The sequence below is a fragment of the Euprymna scolopes genome, chromosome 1 (assembly GCF_053919585.1).
Source record: "Euprymna scolopes isolate OS-2025 chromosome 1, ASM5391958v1, whole genome shotgun sequence".
NCBI classification, from domain to species: Eukaryota; Metazoa; Mollusca; class Cephalopoda; order Sepiida; family Sepiolidae; genus Euprymna; species Euprymna scolopes.
Window position 1 is genome coordinate 29,228,548 of NC_136482.1, and position 20,935 is coordinate 29,249,482.

The window sequence follows — 20,935 nt, forward strand, 5'->3', positions numbered from 1 at the left end:
TGCTGTAAATTTTAAACGATTTTTCTCTTGGCCAGCATCTTTTATCATTGTTACCCCTTTAAATTTGTATTTATGTGTGTGTGCTGGGAGGGGGAGGGTGTTCCTACTTAAACCCAATTTTTAAAATATTTTTTATTTATATCAAAAAATACAAAAAACACTTTGATCTTGGCCAAAAGGCCAAGAAAAGCTTAAAAAGCTAAGAACAGCATCTATTAACAACAGACCTTTGATCTTAACCAAAAAGGCCAAGCACAAAAGTGTTACGGACAGACCAACCGACCGACACACCAACCGACGGACTGACGGAGTGACTTATAGAGTTGCTTGTATGCGACTAAAAATGCAAACCTCAACCAAAACCCTGAAAACTTGTTCAAGTGATTTAAGCAGAAATTTACTTTTAAGGTTTAAAAAGACCGAAATTCTATTAAAAGTGTATAGAGTCACACACTCCGACAGTCTTACCTGCTGTAACCATGTTCACACGGTAGGTTAAATCGATTTTTGATGAACTTCTTTTGAAAAATTCAAAATTGTGTAAGACCATGTATGTATATTTATCGTCTCTGGGTGAGCCCATTTATTCCTGAAATAGGGAGATCAGCTCATCCCTTAACAGTTAACTATTTTTTTTTTTTGTTATTCTAATTATGTCATGTTATTTATATTGTTAGTTTTAATTGCGTTGAATTGTTTATGTTTTAGTGATGTACCCAAAAGACATTTAACCCTGGAGAGAATTTTTTATTTAAATTTTAAAGCAATATATAATTTAGAAAATTGGGCATAACCAGCAACAAGATTGGTGATATGGTGTATATCATACACGATCTGAGACAAAACCAGTTAAAATAGCATCGTTCAAATTACACTTGATCTCAACCCCAACCAACACCAGAACAGCAACAGTCGATCATAAAGAAAAAAATTCACTAACCCACTAATTATTGACCCGGATAAATACATTGACAGGTATCACTTTAAAGTCACTCATAGTATGGCATATTAAGTGCAACTCTTGTTCTCTAGAAATTCTTTTGTGTTGTAAATACGAATACTTTATTTATTTATTTTTTTTTTTTACACAGTGATCACCACTTATCAAGGCCCGGAAGCCACTCAGGGATAAGGGTTATTGCAAGTACATTACACTTGATCTCAACACTTATATCTGTGTCAGAGTCTTTCTTGGTGACTTTTCCGGGTTACAACACTGTCACAGGGTTGCTTCTCTACAGACTGCAACAAATACTTGTCATAAACCATATGCATGTCATCAATATTGTACATTCCATTCCTTATCTTCAATCCTTTTATAATATTCTTCATCATTCAACTTATACTATATTTATTTCAGTAAACATTATCTTTGAGTGCCTTTTGGCCTTGATCGGTGGTAACATATTAGTTTAAATAATAGCATCAAATAGACAAAGCGCCATATACAAAATACATAAAAAGATATCAACTTACCTAAAAATTAATCCTGAAAAGGCTAATAAAAATACCTGTAAATAATAAAGAAAATAATAATTAATTCTTTTGTGGATATTTTAATTGTAAAATCATCTGTTTTTTTATTTTTAATTATTATATAACATAAGTTTAAGGTTATGAAAATTCATGCTAGAATTGCTTGCAAGGACCAATGGCATAATGGATAAGGTAAAATTAAGTTCTAAGTTCAATCCCCAGTTTGGATGATTCTAAGATTAGCATAGAAGTGTGACCAAAGTTGTATGACTAGCGTAACTGTTTGATATGCGTCCTTCAAGGCACTTTGTCAAATATCTTGTTGTTACAAGAACAGCAGCCTTGTAGTGAAGGATTCTAACTTGCGAAGCTAGGTTTGGAATTGAGAATTCCAATCATAAGTGAAAATAAATACAGAATGTTATTGAAAATAAGGAATGTGGAATTGCCACAAAATAGTTAGATATCTGTTTATTGAAAAAGGAATGTAATGATGAAATTTGCTTCTGTTATAAAAATGAAAATTAAAATAAGGAATTTAAAAACGGACAATGGAGAATGTTATTTGTAAAGTGAGTAACGAAAATTAGGTTAGAGGGCCGGCTTTGTAAGAAACATGTGAATAACAATGCATGCTTAAACACGGAGGCATGTCATGCCATGTGTCTGAGAGGCACGTGCTGGTCATGCAGTGACGTCATGAGTATGAATTTAGTTAGATAAGTCAGAATCATAATCAGAGTTAGAAGCGAGAAGAGAATCGGATCAGTCAGATCAGAGAAGCAGAGAAGTTCAGACCGATTCTCGGTTAGAGTCAGGGCACCCTCTGGAAGCAAGAGGTTTTAGAGGTAACCATGTAAACAACTTTGAATCCCTGAAATACAGAATCATGTCCGACCGGTCGAAGAAATAAACATATCATCATGTGTTTTTATAACTGCCGTCTTGTGTTGTGTCATTCTACCAAAACAAAGGTAAAGTGAAATTGTATTAATATGAACTTTGTGTTTATAAAAATGTACAACTGTCAACGTAAATGTCAAACGCACTCTCGGTCTATCTATCAAGATATTCAAAAATCTCTTCTAGTTGAATTACAGGCTTGGTGCTCCTGTAGAAATCTGTACCCTGTCTGTCTCGTTATATATAAGAACTGTCTCTCTCTTTTTATATACCCTGTCTCTATATCTCACCAATGTCTCCATCTCTCAACAATATGAACACTCACAATGAATATATATAATATCTAACATCTCACAACATGATCACACACATGAACATACTTAGACTCTTCCTAATACGAACAGTCAACACCAAAGAATAATACATACGTCATATTAATACCACCCATTACATAACCTTGTGTCAGACATTGTGTTCATGCGTAAAGTGGTATGTGTGACATGCGAAGCTATGATTAAACATATAGAATTTCTGATTCTCGTATGGTGTCAGGATGCGATAGACTAACAAGTAAAAGTCTAATTCTAAGTGACATTTTTCTGAGTTTGCAAGGACCCATGGCATAACGGATAAACTACTCGGTAAAATTCAGTTCTGAGTTTATTTACCAGTGTGGACGATTCTAAAAATAACAACTGCGAATTATTTAAGACTTCTACCCGTCATGGCTGATTGAATGAGATCATGATACTTTTCTGGTTTAAATAAAGCATTCCATTTGCAATTCCGTGCAGATTTTTTAGTATAACGAGATAACCTGAAGCAGATCGAGGTTTACATCGGCCGAAATATTGTGAGAATAACACTCAAAATGAGAACAGTCGTTTGAATAATTCAAATAATATAAATTATCAATCCTCATCTTAAAAATTCAGAAACAGACAAGCAGTGTTTATCAAAAAGCTTCTGTTTTAGGTTGGATACTTTTTAGGGGAGGGATATTAATAATTTGTTTTTACTATTTATTTTTCATTATTAACACATAAGAAAATCAAATGGGTGTAATTTAAAAAAAAACTATTATAATAATCAAATAAAACTTTTTATAATTGAAGTGTATCTTTTTTTTTAAATAATATATTAAATAATTTTAAAATATTTTTATATAGTTTACTTTTATAATTGAAATATTTTTTTCTTTTAAAATATTTTTTAGTTGTTGATATTGAAAATATTTTCAAATATCTGATTTGAATTTTTTTTAATAGTTAATATATGTTATAAATAGAAAATTACCAATTTTATTAAATATATTAAACATAATTGTCCCTTGGCATTTTTATTGACTGACAGTTAATCCATGACCTGTCAACCATTTTATTGTGTGAAAATTTTATAGTTTCGAGAGCTTTTTTAACAAAATGCTTAAACATAGACAAAGGTTTAGGAAATGTTATTTTTCAACCGTTTAAGCAATGTCAGAGTTGGGTGGAGAGACTACCGTTGCTAGCTGACTCATGTCGCCATCATCATTGCCACCTCCAATTTGGCATGGAGTGAGCGTTGTAACAGTAGGTCAAAGAAGGAGGAAGCTGAGCGTTGATTGGATGTTTAAGAATGGAATTTCCTGGTGCCTTTTCCACCGCCGATTTTGAAGCAGAAACAGAATTACATCCGATCCTTAGATGTGTGTTTTCACTTTTATTCATCTGTAAGGATACAGTGTTTAACAATTTCGACCGGCCAGTCGGCCTTAGAAAAAGGTCCCTGGCGGTTAATTTGAAACTTTCCCATTGAAAGAAAAGAAAAGAAATCTCTTTTCAAGAGAAAAGAAAAGTTTACTGTGAAGATGAAAAAGCCGAGGCGGTTTAAAAGGAAAGAATTCCTCTTTCAAGAAAAAGAAAAAAGGGTGTTTTTATTTAACGTTTACAAAGAAGAAAACCAAAGAACATTTAACCTTTTGAAGGTTTTATACAAACAAAAGGATTTAATCCCAAGTTACTTATTTTAAAAGAAGACATCAGATGAAGAACATCGACAAAAAAGACTTTTGGAGACAGTTCATGAAAGACAATTTTTTTATTGGATTTTCTTTTATTTATTCAGGCTTTACTTCAAATAAGACCAATATTTTTTTTATTGTTCTGAAGTAAAAAAAAAAAAAAATGAAACTAGGTCTCGTTTTTTTCTATTGTTTAAATGAATTATCACCCTCTAAAGAAATAGAGTTTCTTGAATGAGGCTCCCTTTTTGGTGTATTTTATGTGTGTTTTTGTTTTGTTCTAAATTACCTTATTATTAATTACTTTAATTAGTTTAGGAGTAAATCCTAGAAATACATAAATATATACACATAACTAACTTTATATAAATAGAGATTAAGCAGTGTTATTTCACCTCAACTCGTGTTTCCTTTTTGTTTGCTGTATAGTTTATCAGTCAACCAATACTGAACAGAACTAAGACGAAATAAGTTCTGTTTTTTCGAAAAAATTTTCCAAATTTATATTTACGATCAGACTACTATACTATTATTACTGAATTTATTGTCTTTTATCTTGAGTATAGTGCCATAATGTTCTTTCTAAAAATACTTTATCCAACCATGATTAGTTTTAAGATGGAAGTCATCTTTATGTGCAACAATTTTTAATGAAAATAGATGCCATCTGTGCTCGCAAACGTAGCTATTACTAATGAATAAAATATATTCTTTCATTTATAAACCGTTTTATAATTTTTTCATATTATAATACGGTCTTAATAATTAGGACCGTTTTATAATTTTTTCATATTATAATACGGTCTTAATAATTAGGACCGTTTTATAATTTTTTCATATTATAATACGGTCTTAATAATTAGGATATCCACAGATTGTTCAAAATTTTGCAATAATTTTTTCGATAACATGCATCTCTTCTATGTTATCTTCTCATAATTTCACAAAGTTTCCTAGAAAGATAAATTTCTTATTTGAATTAAACCATTTTTAGTAAAACAAAATCAATATTTATCCCAACGCTATATATATAAATTATCATTTTTCTTAACATAAAACATCAGCAGCCTTTAAATACCTGTTATTAAATAAGTTGCACCCCTCTGCCTGTTCTACAAGTATTTTAATGGTGACTGATCCGACGAACTACAAGCACCTATACTCCCTCAACGTAAATACCCCTGACAAACCTGAGAAGCAGTAAGATCCCACCCCTACACTGATGTAAGAAAGCCTTCTACTCGAATAGTTTCTTACTCGGAACTGGTAGACTTTGGAACTCCCTTCCGGGATTCTGCTTTCCTAACTGTACTGACATGCAGAAGTTCAAGTGTAATGTGAACAGACATCTTGCTGCTCATCTCCTTACATAGTATCCCTACAAGCCCCCTATATCACTGTGCCTTGTTTGGGGTGAAAATGGAATTTAAAAAAAAAATTCCAAAAGTTATTTTTTTCAAAATTAATGATCTATCCTGTTTCTAACTACTCCTTTCAGAAAACGGTTAGAAGGTAATTTGCTTTTGTAGGTGACTAATACTTTCTGCTTTTTCTTACATTCATTCACTATTTTCGTTTTTCATTCACTTTTCCATCACCCTCTTTTACAATAAGTGGACACACGGATTTCATTGCTATATTGACCAAAACATTCTACCTTAACGTTTTTATTCCGCAGAGATTGCATCCCATTAAAACGTCCATTTTGTATTAAATGTTTTTCTTTCTTTTTTCTAGATTAAAAAAATTGAAATTTGCTTTTTTTTAGCTGTGAAAACAAACTTGTTAATGTCGTTTTTCGTCCAGTTTTCTATTCTTCATCTTTACAATAAACTTACAAGTCAATTCGTGCATTATGGCTTTTTAATTTTGTTACACTTTTTCGCTTCCCAAATTTACTTAAGAATCTATGGCGACCAAAACATTAAATATTTTTAACCATGGTTTCACTTTAACAATTTTATTCATTTAATGAACAAACAATTGTTATTTCTGAAACGTTGCATTTTTTTTTACAAAACTTGCGAAGGTTTATGTGTTTATTTCGTTTTTTTATTCAGTTTCCGAATCAAATTTTTTTTTTTTAGATTATCTCCAGAATGGATGGCGACCTAAACATTAAAAACTGGTGCATGTATTCTGTGTGTGTTCTAGTTTAGTTAAGTTTAGTTAATAACATTTCCTTTTCCACTTCTACGTGACTTACATGTTAATCTCTTGAATTTAGTTTAGTTTTACTTTAACACTATTGTTCGCTTATTAACTTAATGACGATATGGCCATTTTTTATTTTATCAATTTAGATAAAATAGAAATAGTATACTCGATGACGACTTCTGCTTATGAAATCTGAAATTGACAAGCCGTGTTTATCAAAAATAGTCACTCATTATTTCCGCCGACTTAACTTCTGGACCTTTTTCGTTGCTTAAACAAATAACATGTAAAAAAATTACATCTCGTCCCTTCAAATTATTAATACTAGATTATTTTGACAAAAAGAAACGAACTCATAATCCTCCCTGCATTAATGTGATAACGATGTCTTTGTTTAAGATAATAGTTGAAAAACGATTATAAGGAAAGTCTTCTTGGTGGTGTCGTCCGATTTTGAAACCGGAAATTGACAAGCAACGTTAAAAAGAAAAACAAAGCAGCCGAGCATAATTTTCGATCATTTGGATTTTGGTCAGATTTTTTTCATTTGAATAGTTTGCTCATAAGATAATTAATCCTGCAGAAAATCTGTGAAGAAGTAACTCCAGCCTTAACGAGATTTTGGGATTGTTACTAAAATTCGTCTTCAAGTTATGATGAATAGAAAAAAAAAAGAAGGAACCAACAAAAGCAATAAAAATGGAGCAAATAATAACTAGATCCAGAAAGTAATGAATGAAATCCAATTTTATTAATAAAAAAGAAATTAAAAACTTTTGCTTTTACTTCACGATATTAAATTGTTCTCCAAATTTCAGTTTCTTTATATTAAAATCTTTTTACACTCTTTTATTTGAATTTTCAAATAAGATTTATACTTTATTTTATCTATAGCTATTCGACACTAATTAATACCTTGATTTTTAATTTCTTCTTAAGATCCTTTAAATCTTAGTGATAGAGTAGAGAAAGTCTAACAGCATCTCTTCTATAAGAGAGGGGCTGGAGGAAACAATGGAGATAGTCTCCCACTAGATTGTAAAGTTGATCTGTTACTCTATGCTCTGAGTGATACGTCCACACATGTCATAGCAATACTCCATCCTGAGACATATCTGGCACTCATAGGTTTGTTAGGACAACATGGCAGTAAGATACTCTTCCTTACAAGTAAATCCTGACTAAATATTAAAATTAAATCTCCTATGATTGCTTTTACAAGGAATGGTACTTCAAGCTGGATTATTGGGGAATTATTGTCATGGAATTTAGTAAGACCAAGAAACCACAAGATATTTAAATGGTCAGTTTGAGAGCGGAAATTTTCTTTACTGACTCGAGAGGTAAAGGAAACTTTACTGGGATATACAAATATGTATTTCACGCAGAGATCAAGTGTTAGCCCTCGGAAATGGGTCGAATACTTGACTTCGAGTGAAGAAAAATAAAGTAGAGGATTGCGTCAGGTACTTTGTAAAGCAGCAGGATGATTTAAAATATAACATACTTCACTAAAATTTATTAAAAAAATAAATAACTTGGTCTAACCTAGACAATCTATTATGAAACCTTTTTCATCAACTGCCGAAAACCAAATTCAGAGTAATCATTTATTTTTAATTAAATGTTTTAAAAAGTTGTCACTTTTAGAACAAAATTTTTAATTCTGTAAAATTTTTTAAAAATTGACAATTTTGTATCATTTGAATTATTTGGACTACTGTTATCATCTTGAGTGTTATTTTCACAACGTTTCGGACGATGTAACCTCCGATCGTCTTCAGGCGTATCTTGTTGAACTTAAGAATTATATTATAGGTAAAGAAGAACGATGAAAAATAAAAAAAAAAATGAAAGGAGCAGTGCATATGCCGGGCGATGATCACCTACTAAACAGACCTATTAAATAATTGAATACAACAGGGGGACCGTTAATTATAAATAATAATCACAATTATATATATATATATATATATATATATATATATATATATATATATATATATATATATATATATATATAATTTGGTTTCCCAGACGTAGATCCACTGAAACCCTTGTGTTTTTAAAGTGTACTCAATGGAGGACAAAGCAGGTATATAGTATATTTATTATATAAACATTTTTGTTTACATATGTGCATACATGTTTCAGTGGAACCTTGATATTACTCCTTTTTTCAGTCTGATGAGGTGGTCTCTTTGTATTGAGGTTCTATTGAAACACACACACACACACACACACACGCGCGCGCGCACATATAATGATAAGTAGTAAGAGTGTACATCTAAAACATCATTAGTTTTAAGACTGAAAATGCACACTAGAATTGTCTGCAAGGACCTGCGGCATAACGGATAAAGTACTTGGTAAAATTCAGTTGTAAGTGACACTTCTCTTAACTTCTTTTACTTAACGGAAAGGGAGCATTAAAGTTAAAACTTCCGTGCAGATTTCCGAGTTCGGTAAGAGACACCTTAAGAAGGTCAAAGGTTACATCAGATGAAACATTGTGAAAATAATACTCAAGTATTACGTATTTTGAAACATAAATGAAAATGTAAGAAATATAAAAAAAAATATATATTTACTTTATTCCATTCCGGGTAACACCGTAAAATACAACCAGTAATGAATAATAAAAAAAAAATGCTTTCAGAGGGTTCTAGTTAAATCTAATAAAAAATGACAGGTGAATTCCATCCAGACATGAGTTATGAGATTACTGTCCCACCGCAGTGATGACAGTTTCAGGTTCCACCGAATGCTGATGAGGACATTAATAAATGAAGTTAATGAAATAGGATCATTATTGTTGAGAGGGGGGGGGATGCAAAATTAAAAGAGTCTGGTCGTATTCTATTACAAGAAAATCATAATAAACAATATTTATTCTTTATATCTTCGGTTGCTACTGATTGCTTGTAAATCCATTATTCTCAACAGGGATGATGTCCTATTAGATGACAGATGTTGGATGGTGGAAGAAGGTTGAGAAGTTGTCACATACAAAAATGATACCTTTCATATATTTCATATATATGAGGGTCGTTCCAAAGACAAAGTCTTCTATTCTTTTTAATCAAAAAGTTGAAGAGTCCCGGAGACGGGAGTGTTACCATTAAAACAAGCAGCTTATTTTTCTACATACATATTTTTGGAATATCCCTTGTATATTAATTTGCATAACTATAGCAATATCGCCAAGGTTTCTACAAAATAAAAACTGCTATATTATAATTAAACGTTTCTTCTGCATGTATGCTTTGGTTACTCATAAGCTCCAAAACTACATGCCATAAATTGACCAAATTTGGTATAAAGATATCTTGAAATACCAGATCTACAATAGTGACCATAAATTATAATACTAGTGCTAAAATAAATAGCATGGATTACTTGTGTTTAACGCTAACATATGTATAAGTGTCTTCATTCCAAATTGTTATTATTAAATCACTTGCTGTACCCGGTCACGCGTTGTTGTGGTTCAGTTTGTTTAAATAGAAATACAATAAAAATAAAAATGTACTGTAAATTTACTGAGTGTGTATACACACACACACACACACACACACACACACACACACACACACACACACACATATATATATATACATACATATATACATATATATAATTGCATGATGATTGCAACGTCTTGTCAGACGAGTGCCACTCCCTCAGACATTTAAAATCCATGAGCCCAAATGCCTGAGGGAGTATCTATACAAAGATGATGTTACAGAGTCTTACCTTTGTACGACAGCTAAGTCTCTCTCTCGGTTCAAAATGTTGAGATCCAGCAACAAGCAAGAGCAAGATAACCAGCAACAAATTAAACTGCAGACCAGCTTAATGCGGGTACTGGTCTCCAGTTTTATGGTTTTTTAAATCAGAGATTTGCTTCTCCTAGAAAGGTTGCCTTCACCACGGCTTACGGGAGCCCTCTCCACCCCAATACACATATACACACACACAAATATACACGGTGCTAGTTGGCCGTTGACCCAGAAAAAGAGTTCATTCGCCCTTTGGAAGGTCTTGTTTTTAATCCTCCAGGGAGACTAGCCGCCCTCCTCACCAAACAAGTCTGGTGGGGGAACCAGTTTAGTCGCCGGTGACCCGACCATGAGGCAGGTAGTACTGGTTACATGGTACCAGTAGCATATGACATAACCTGACACATATATATAATTACATATATATATATACATATATATATACATACATATATATATACATACATATATATATACATACATATAGATATATATATATACATACATATATATACATATAGATATATATATACATACATATATATACATATAGATATATATATACATACATATATATACATATAGATATATATACATATAGATATATACTTATAGATATATGTACATATATATATACTTATATATATATACTTATATATATATATATATATATATATATATATATATATATATATATATATATAAACAGAGATGTGTGTGCCACAGACGATTTCTGATTGGTTAATCTAATAATCACATCTCCTAAAAAACTATGTTTCCTACGTTCTTAAATTTACCATGAAATATTATGCCCTTATTTATTGTCCATCTTGGAAGGGTCTATTTTTTTCCTAACTTGCCATTTACAAATTACAAAATTACGAAACTTACACCAGCCATCACAATCCAACCTCCGACACCACGTCCGCCATTCTAGCGCTAGCCGCACACACGTACACACAACACGAAAACAAACGCTGTCCACCAAAGGACAGACTATTAGAACTAATACCCAGCACACGCGCACACATACACACGTTCACTACCGTCCTTGTGTACGTCACGTTGTTATGGCAACCAAGCCCGTTCCCTTTTATCCATTCATTTGCTTATACTTTCTTTTACTACATTTTTTATTTATTTTTTTATTTATTAAAGGTAAGAGAGTAATTCGGGTATGCATACTAAACTGTTAACCGTTAGTTTGCGTGTTCGATCCTGATCGATTCTACTTTTTTTTTTAATTCTATTTGTTTATTAAATCCTATCTGAAGGGGCTATACCCTTTCCTTCCACCTCCCCCCAAGGGTGGGTTCCTAACGAAAGGGCGTCCGATCCTCCACCAACCTACGGGCAAGCAGGGGGAGCTGGCCACCATCCCCCCACCAAAAGGAGAAGCCTGGCATTTTCTCACCCGAAAGGGGAGAGCTTGGCAGTTTCTCCCCCCAAAGGAGGGAGCCGGTGTCCCCCCCAAGGGTTGGGGGGGCGAAGAGGCCAGGAGGAGGTGACTTTTTTCTTTGGGGGGGGGGGAGAAGCCTCCAGGCACCCTCCTCCCTAAAGGTGGGCTTGGGGATTATCTCTCCCTGAAGGGGGGAGGCCGGCACCAAGCATGTAAATCCAGAGGGGTGACTTTTTATGTTACCCCTCGGAGTGGGAAGGGGGCCGATCACCTAGGCAACGCCGGGTAACCCCTGCTATATATATATATATATATATATATATATATACTTATTTATTTCACGAAAAGTTTCATTCTGTACTTATTATTTTTTTTTGTAATTGTTTTAACAGCAAAAGTTTTTTTTTTTTTTGAAAACACATGCTGGTTAGAAAAAAAAACAAGAAAAAAAACGTACCGGGCGTATCTGCATCGCTCTTTGGGAAAGAAGAAGGAAAGGATGGCTAGCTCATTTATATACATGAAGGGCATCTTGGGAAGGCAGTGCATGATGGGAGAAGCTTTTGTTTTTCCTGTCTCTTCCTTTTTTTTCTAGATAGGAGGATATAAAAGCTGGGGAAATTCCCTGGGGGAGCAGAGAGAAAAGAGTTTGGAACATCTTCTCTTGAAAAGAATTTCGTATTGCTGACGTTCAGATTGTGCGGTGTGACATTGGTGGCGAGAGGCCAGGTGTGGTCGATTGGAAAAGAAGAGGACAGAAATGTGCTGTTGGGAGAGCGATTCGTATCGATTAGAAGCTATTTCGGCATGTCAAGCAGGTTAACATGGCTGACTGGAGACTCTCAACTCAGATGTTGAGACCCTTCACTGGGGAGGGTGACCTAATTAAATGGCTGGAAAAATTAAAGATGGTGGCAAGGTTGCAAAAAATCGAAGACGTGGTCACCCTGCTGCCGCTCTACTTAGAGGGGGAAGCCCTCACTATTTACCAGGAGATGCACAATGAAGATAAGGGAGACCCTGCCTCAGTGGAGCAAAGAATGAAATTGGCTTTCGCCGAGAGTCCATTTGAAGCACTCGACAAGCTTGCAAGTTTGAGGTGGACTAGCGAGTCTGTTGACGTCTTTGCTGCAGAGATCAGGAGACTGGCAGGATTGGCTGGTTATGTGGGGAAGAGCCTGGACATGACGGTAAAGCTATACCTAGTGAACGGCTTCCCAGAAGAAATCTCTGCGAACATGCAGAGAATCACGATAGAAGTGGACGATTTCTTGGTCCACGCCAGAGTCCTAGTCAAGAATGTCAAAGGCCCAATTGTGGCTGCAGCTGTGAGTGGAAATAAGTGCATGAGGCCCCACTTGAATGACAAGAGACAGGCAACGAGGCGATGGGAGGGGAGACCTGTCATCAAGTGCTTCCGGTGCCAGGGTCCTCACCTGCTCAAGGACTGCAAAGAGCCGATGGTCACCTGCTACCCATGTTGATGAGTGGGGCACATTAGCCGGTATTGCATTGCTACACAAGACCAGGGAAACGAGTGAAGGGGAACCATTGCACCAGTGGTTCGCCCTTCTATGTGGAAATGGTGCACAGTGAAACGTTGCCTCAGTTACCGGTAGTAGTCAATGGGAAGAGAGCCATGGCCCTTGTTGACTCAGGCTGCATCACAACATTGGTAACGAAGAATGTCGCTAAATCATGGAGCGGAGTCAGGAGTATTAAGACCATGGATGGCAGGGAGGTAAAATGCCTAGGAGAGACAACAGCGGAAGTACTGGTGCAAGGTGTGCCTATTGGACTACGAGCCCTGGTGTTGGATCGTCTGGTTGGTGATGTTGATGTGGTTTTAGGTGTAAGTGCGATTAACCAACTGGGGAGCGCTACGTTGAGAGGGGGCCAAGTAACTTTCGGACGCCTTGGCGCAGTAGGAATAGCAGGAGTGGAAAGTTATAGAAATATCAGAACGCAAAAACCGTAGGCTTGCTGCATCAACGACGAGAATTTCCTGACGAGGTTCGATGGTAAGAGGTGGATGGTGGAATGGAAATGGATCTCTGGGCCTCCGGAACTACGAAACAAAGTAAGCTGCTACGAGAAAACACTGCAAGGAGAAATAAGAAAAGGATTTGAGGAAGAAATGGAGGGGTGGATAGAGGAGGGAATTCTGAAAGCGTGGACAGGGGAAGAAAAAGGAGTGCTACCATTACTGGCGGTTGTTCAACCCACAAAGAACAAAGTTAGACCGGTACTGGATTTCAGAGAATTAAAAAGATACGTAGCCTGCCACACTGGAAAGGAGATTGACTTATGCGAAGAAGTTATGAGGAGGATGGAGCGGGCCACTAAGATTGTCGACCTGAAGTCGGCTTATCTCCAGATCCATGTAGATGAAAAACTCTGGCAACATCAATTGGTCTGGTACAAGGGGAAGATGTATTACCTGACGAGGTTAGGCTTTGGGCTGAGCTCAGCCCTCCAAATTATGACTGCCATGCTGAAGACAGTGCTGAGTAAAGACTGTACAGTGGACAAGGCCACTAGTTCGTACATTGACGACATTCTCGTGGAGGAAGCAGAGGTGACAGCGGAGAAAGTGAGAGGCCATGTCGTGAGGTATAAATAAGAAACGGGCACTGATGGCTGGGAGGGCCATGTGAAAAAGGAGGTCATGAACATGCTACAAGAAATCATCATGAGAGTAAAGAAAGAAGACCCAGTAAAGGGGGAATGGTATGTCAGCGGCAGACACACGGGGGTGATTTGGTGCAATGCCAGCAGTCTGGCATTGGGAGTCATATTAGAGATGGGAGCTGTAACTGTAGAAGATGCGGCATGGATAAGAAAGAAAAACGACTTAGCCTCACATTGTGGTTCTTTACAACTGGGCGAGAATGTCTGTAGTGAACCTGAAAACGTCAACCCCCAAGAAGTTGTCCCCCAGAGGCCTCAACGTGAGAGGAGGATGCCCGCTTGGATGAAGGATTATGAAGTGTCTTATTGATCAACGAAGATCAGGTAGGCGTGTGAGGTATATGGTTAGAAAAAAAGAAAAAAACGTTCCGGGCGTATCTGCAACGCTCTTTGGGAAAGAAAAAGGAAAGGAAGGCTAGTTCATTTATATACACGAAGGGCATCTTGGGAAGGCAGGGAATGATGGGAGAAGATATTTTTTTCCTGTCTCTTCCTTTTTTTTTTTCTAGATATAAAAGCTGGGAAAAATTCCCTGGGGAGGCAGAAAGAAAAGAGTCGTGAACATCTTCTCTTGAAACGAATTTTGTATTGCTGACGTTCAGATTGTGTGGTGCGACATTGGTGGTGAGAGGCCAGGTGTGGTCGATTGGAAAAGAAGAGGGCAGAAATGTGCTGTTGGGAGAGCAATTCGTATCGATTAGATGTACAAACTCATGCACAAGAACCATTAGCGGTGCATGTTTCTTTTTGTTTATATTCCTCAATACTTGTGGAAACACAATATTTTGAGATTTGTTAATGTTTATAGCAAACACCCAGCGAATTGTGAATTGCAAAACACACACACACAAGACAGTAATAACCTAAGCATGAAACGAACTTGATGGTGTGCGAAGTAATATGTCTGGTATGGACACCATATTGTACTTTTAGCAGATGTTCATTTATGGAGCGTAGAATTGGATTCTAGAATATGAGACTTATCAGAGCGTAGCCAATCAGAATACCCGGAATTTGATGAGGGAGCCGTTATTATTTATGAATTGGAAATCGTTAAGATTATGTTATGTCTATATATATTATATCTATGGGTCAGTTACAATCGGTGTAATCACGCTATCTGTGGAAAATGTAGAATTGTTCCCGGTGACAACTGATAGCAGTGTTAGGACTAAATATTAAGAGAGAAAAATAGGAATTAATTCCTCTGAAGATGTTGCAATTGTTGATGGTGTTGCTCGTCGGATGTAATGTATCATTTTATTCTAACGACTGAATGTGTCTATGATGGTGTTTGAAAGCTCCGTAAGATAGTGGCTAATAATCTAGATGTATTCAGTTTACATGTGGCATCTGTTATTGCAAACATATGATACTTTGATCCAGATATGAATTTTTGCAGTCATTTTATTATATAAGAGATAGTGGTTAACAACATGAACTGATGATCTGGGTGTTCTAAGTTCGAATCTATTCTGTTCCACAAGGATATTGGCAACCTTCATGTGTTCCCTCTCATAAGTACCTGATATCTTTCTAGAAAGAAACCTGATTAGAAAAATATCGAAGAAACCAATGCCAACAATAGAATTTCCGGATTTATAATATATGATGATAATGATTATTAAATCATAGAATTGAATATTTTAAAATTAATACTTCCTTTATTTCTAAGCTCTATTTAATATTGTAAGTATTGAGCTTTGTTTTTGCAACTTGTGTAACACTTGCTATATATATCTGTTTCTATTCTAGGTTTGGATATACATGAAAGGATATGCATGTAGACGAACGGACGCATGTCTCTTATTAATATATAGAAATAAAATATCTTCACTTTGTTATTGAAAGAGTCAAGCTCCAAATAAATAATCTGGTGATGCAATTACGAAGAGTTGCTATGAGATGGATATTGAAACCAATGATTTGTTGCAATGACAAGTGTTAGAAAGGAAAGAATTATAGATCAAGAGTGACGGCAGCGAAGACAGAAACGCCATTACAAAGACATACATGTGCGAAAATGAGTCAGTGGATATAATAAGCAGACAAGAAGAGGAAATGATGATAATGGTATTTACAGGCAAATGCAACACAAGCATGTACACACATAGTTTATATATATATATATATATATATATATATATATATATATATATGTGTGTGTTGGGAGACATACACACATACTCATTCATATATATATATATATATGTGTGTGTGTGTATATATATACATATATGTATATATATATATATATATATATATATATATATATATATATATATATATATATATAAGAGATGAATGTAGTTTGCTTGAACCATTGTATAGTATGTAGTTAAATGTAATATGTAGAAGGCAGTATAATGCATTGTACTGCCTCCTACATATTGCAATTAACTACACACACACACACGCATATATATATATATATATAGATAGATAGATAGATAGATAGATAGATATAGATATATAGATAGATAGATAGATAGATATATATATGCATATATATTTAAACAATATATGTTACCGCGCATGCTGTTTCTGTGTAGATAGACCACGGAATTTTCATATTATAACAAACGGGAGAGGGGCGCCTGGTTATGCCCGGGTGTAAAATACGTTTAAATATAATATTTTGATTTGTCCAGATTTCGTATATATTATTATAGAGTAGTGATTTCAAAAGCAAAAAAAAAAGAAGCTAGACTCAAAACCGAAACTGGTGACGTTACCACTGTACTAGCGTAACATGCATATGAACTGATTAAAAGTTAAAGATAAACCAAGATGAATGTATAAAATGTTTTACCATTTTTCAATTTTGACAAATTTTGACTCCTTAAAAACAATTTTAACCTGCTAAAGACCCATAAAAGAACGGCCTGTAAAAACTTCAATCATTTGAGCCATCTGCGACTTTTAGTTTCGGAGGAAATAGATGTGAAAATATGGAGACAGACAGATTGACAGAAAGACAGATATATAGCTGTGTATATTTTAGATGTGCAGATATACACCAAAGATATGAGTATTTTAATATTCAATTTGGTGACGAATATAGATATATCCATATATAGATATACCACTTTTTGGGGGCAATTTTATAAGTTTTAAATCTCTGCAACTACTGATCAGAATTAAATAAATAAAGGCTCGTTGGAAAGCTAATGACCTGGATTGTGCAGTGGGATTAAGATCGTACATTACTGTTTCACGAAATGGGGGATAACTTTTCTATATTAATTTAACATAAAATGAGCACCCACTTTATGGCCACATTGGTTATAAAGTGGATGTTCATTTTACGGGAAATTAATACCGAAAAGTGATCCCCCACTTTATAATTTCTTCATATATTAATTTTACTATTATTTTTGTTTTCAGAACCCTCAAAAATTTTAAAGGATTTTTTGTGGGTGAAAAGATACTGCACCTGTAATAATATTTCAATCATAGTCATTTGATTTCCTAGTTTTGCATATAAATTACAAATATCTGATATTTCCCCCAAAATTCTTTGTTTTTCATACATAAAGTAAATTTCATAGTGTATAAGGCTTATTTGACATTAGAGATATTCATACTCATACCCTCTTTCCAAAATAGGGGAGATACAACATATGAGAAATATTTGGAATCAAGTCTCCCCTTGCTGTTATTTCAGATCATTTGAAAACATAGTAGCAAGTTTTAGTCTCCCCTCCATCAAGGTCAGAGGTTTGGGGGAATATATATATTCACTCAAAGTTTAAAATGCAAATGTCAAGTATCATGGTTCAATTGTGCACTAAACAGAAACATTCATTTCGAATGTCATATAAAAGAATTTACTTTTGATTTGATACGCCAGGCCTTTCTGCTTGTGTGGTGATAAAACTTCTCAAATGCACTTGTGATGTATAAAAGTGTAAACTTTGGTGAAAATCGGACTTCCATTTTTTAATCAAATTTTTTTGATTATCAATTTTCGATACTTATCATACTTCGATACAAAACTTATATAAAAACATTCCCAGACATAAAGTATCTTCATGTGAAATTTCAAAAAGCCGTTTTCGAATCCATATAGAACAGACTCACATGCAGACTCACATGCAGACACACAAAAACAAAGCAGAGATAGATAGGTGGATATATTAAATTATATATTTCATATATATCGGTTAAATTTGGAGTAAATGAATTTAATGAATTATTATAAGTCCATTTATATGCTAATTTACATGTTCCAAGAAATTCAGACCAAAAAATAGACCAGTGATAGTGTACTATATCATATTTATTTCGATATAATCTCCTTATCAGCATTATCTTGACATCAAAATAATGATCAATATGCAGTATAGAGTGGAATTAGATTCAGCATCGAATCTATGGTTAACTATAATATCCAGGTTTTAGAGATATAATTAAAATTTGGAACATCTAAATGAACTTATACTCATTCAATAAACTCAATTACTCCTATATTTAACCTATTATAGCTCTTTAGGGCTAACCTCCTCCTATCGAGTTGATCTTATATCTGCAGTATTCAAAGCAACTCATATTAATGTCATATACCCCGGTAGCAAACTCGTCCATTCTCTATTCATCAAGTCCTATCATTTTCACAATTACACTGCAAGAACTTAAACGATATTATTTTCATAGCACCGCTTTCTCTCGGAAAAATGGCAAACTTGAATTGGTATAAACAGACTTATCGAAACCTCCACATTAGCTAAAAGTATTAGAACATTATCGTTAAATAAACGTATATTGCCTTAGACAGGCAATTCATATATTTTATCTTTATTCTTAATATTATAGAGGCATTCATCTGGAGGAAAATGTGCAGCATTATTATCGAACTAAAAAAAATAAAACATATTCCATAACATCATGATTTCTGAACACTTTCTCTTAGATCTATAGCAGATCAGATCTGCAATTAATATATTCATCAAACTTCTTGAATCACATTAAACTAATACATCTCCATTATTAAATGTTCGTTTATTGCATTTTACAGACACTTCAGCATTCTCTTGAAAAAGTACATAAACATTGTTATTACTCATAATAAACAAACTCATTTTGGTCCTTACGGTGATCCATACATTGCACGACACCTCACACTGTCAGTTCTCTCATTAACAAAATCGTCTTCTTCGCTTAATGATTTCTTACATTTCTATTTCGCATATTAAACTGCTTGTAGTCTTCCATTCACTTGCCATAAACGATTCATCTAAGTAAAATAATGATAATAAAAAAAGACATTGTATTATGGCGCCCATGCTCACGCCGTTTTGGTGCAAGTTAGGGAGAGGAGAAGGTTGAATCTAGACGAAGGTGTTTATCACTCCTTTTCGGGGCCGGCAGTGAAGCTCATTTCCGCTTTAGATTCGGGTGAGATGCCAACAATTCCTCACTGTCTTTGATCACATGTGTTGGGAGTTTTGATCCGGTTATCTTGGGCATTAGGGTCTGAGGACGTCATTCTTCAATAAACATAGTACACGTTTAATGAATCTTGTGAAATTAATTATAATGTGAAATAGTTGTTGATTTAAGTTGTTTTACCATATAATCACTGCTATTCAATATCCGAAGGCCACTCAAGTATAAGAGTTAATGGTTACCGTGATGGTCGAAATTTGATAAGTTGATTTATTTTAGAGAATGCCTCATCAAAAATCTGTCCGCATTAGATTTGAAAACGACCATGTTGTAGTCAGCTGGGAAGCAGCATTGTGGTATTGATGTTACATAGAAAAGACTGTCCCCTTTTCATATAAATAAGAAGAATATTAGATAAGTAAAAATTAGATTGGGATAAGCCTACAATCGAACCTTGTAGGCAAAGTTAAGAAATGGAATGTTAGAAATTTAGTCTTTTGTTAAATTCTATTAGAATAGTTAAATATTGTTTATATCGGAAAAAAGAGTTAATTGTCCATTCTTTAGAAATCTGAATATTAAATATGTCAGTAAAAGAATGAACAATGCATATTAAATTATATTGTTTAGGGTTTAGAATGCTTTTCGGGCACAATCTAATAAAATAAACAATTCAATAAAAGCTTCTGAAATGACGAACACAACAACTTCATAAAATGTAACACAGAAAAGGTTTATTAAGGAGAATGTGATATGTTCCTTGTCAAAAGCTGGACTCTGGCTACCTGGTGCTATCGCGGTAATTATTCCCCGTGGAATCGTCGATACCGGTAGAAATAACACAGAGGTGGAGAGAGCGAAGAAAAAGGAGGTCCGTTCTGTTTGGTGTCTCTCTCAGTAAGGACGAGTTCTTATTCCTCAAACCGGACGCTGGCTGAATTCCTTAGGGGATAGGAAGGATCAATGCGCCGTACCCCTGATTGGTCAGTATGTGGCCAAATAGCACAGGGGAGAGGCATTGATTCGTTAAAAGAAAAAAGTTCCATTTATTTCTGCTACCATTGTTTAAAAATAGGTTAGAATTGAGGATTCTTTTGTTGTCAAAAGTGTGTTGGACAAGCATATGTTAAGCCACGT

At 34.5% G+C, this 20,935-nt stretch overlaps 1 protein-coding gene across 3 annotated transcripts in view; it reads right to left on the reverse strand.

Annotated features, from left to right (window-relative positions):
* The window catches only part of LOC145290933 (rabphilin-3A-like), a 1,108,728-nt gene that overhangs the window by 849,624 nt on the left and 238,169 nt on the right, over window positions 1–20,935 (reverse strand). For all 3 annotated transcript variants that reach the window (XM_080136654.1, XM_080136564.1, XM_080136609.1), the window contains exon 2: window positions 1,477–1,511. The gene's annotated coding sequence lies outside the window, so the exon portion shown is untranslated. The remainder of the gene's footprint in view (window positions 1–1,476; window positions 1,512–20,935) is intronic.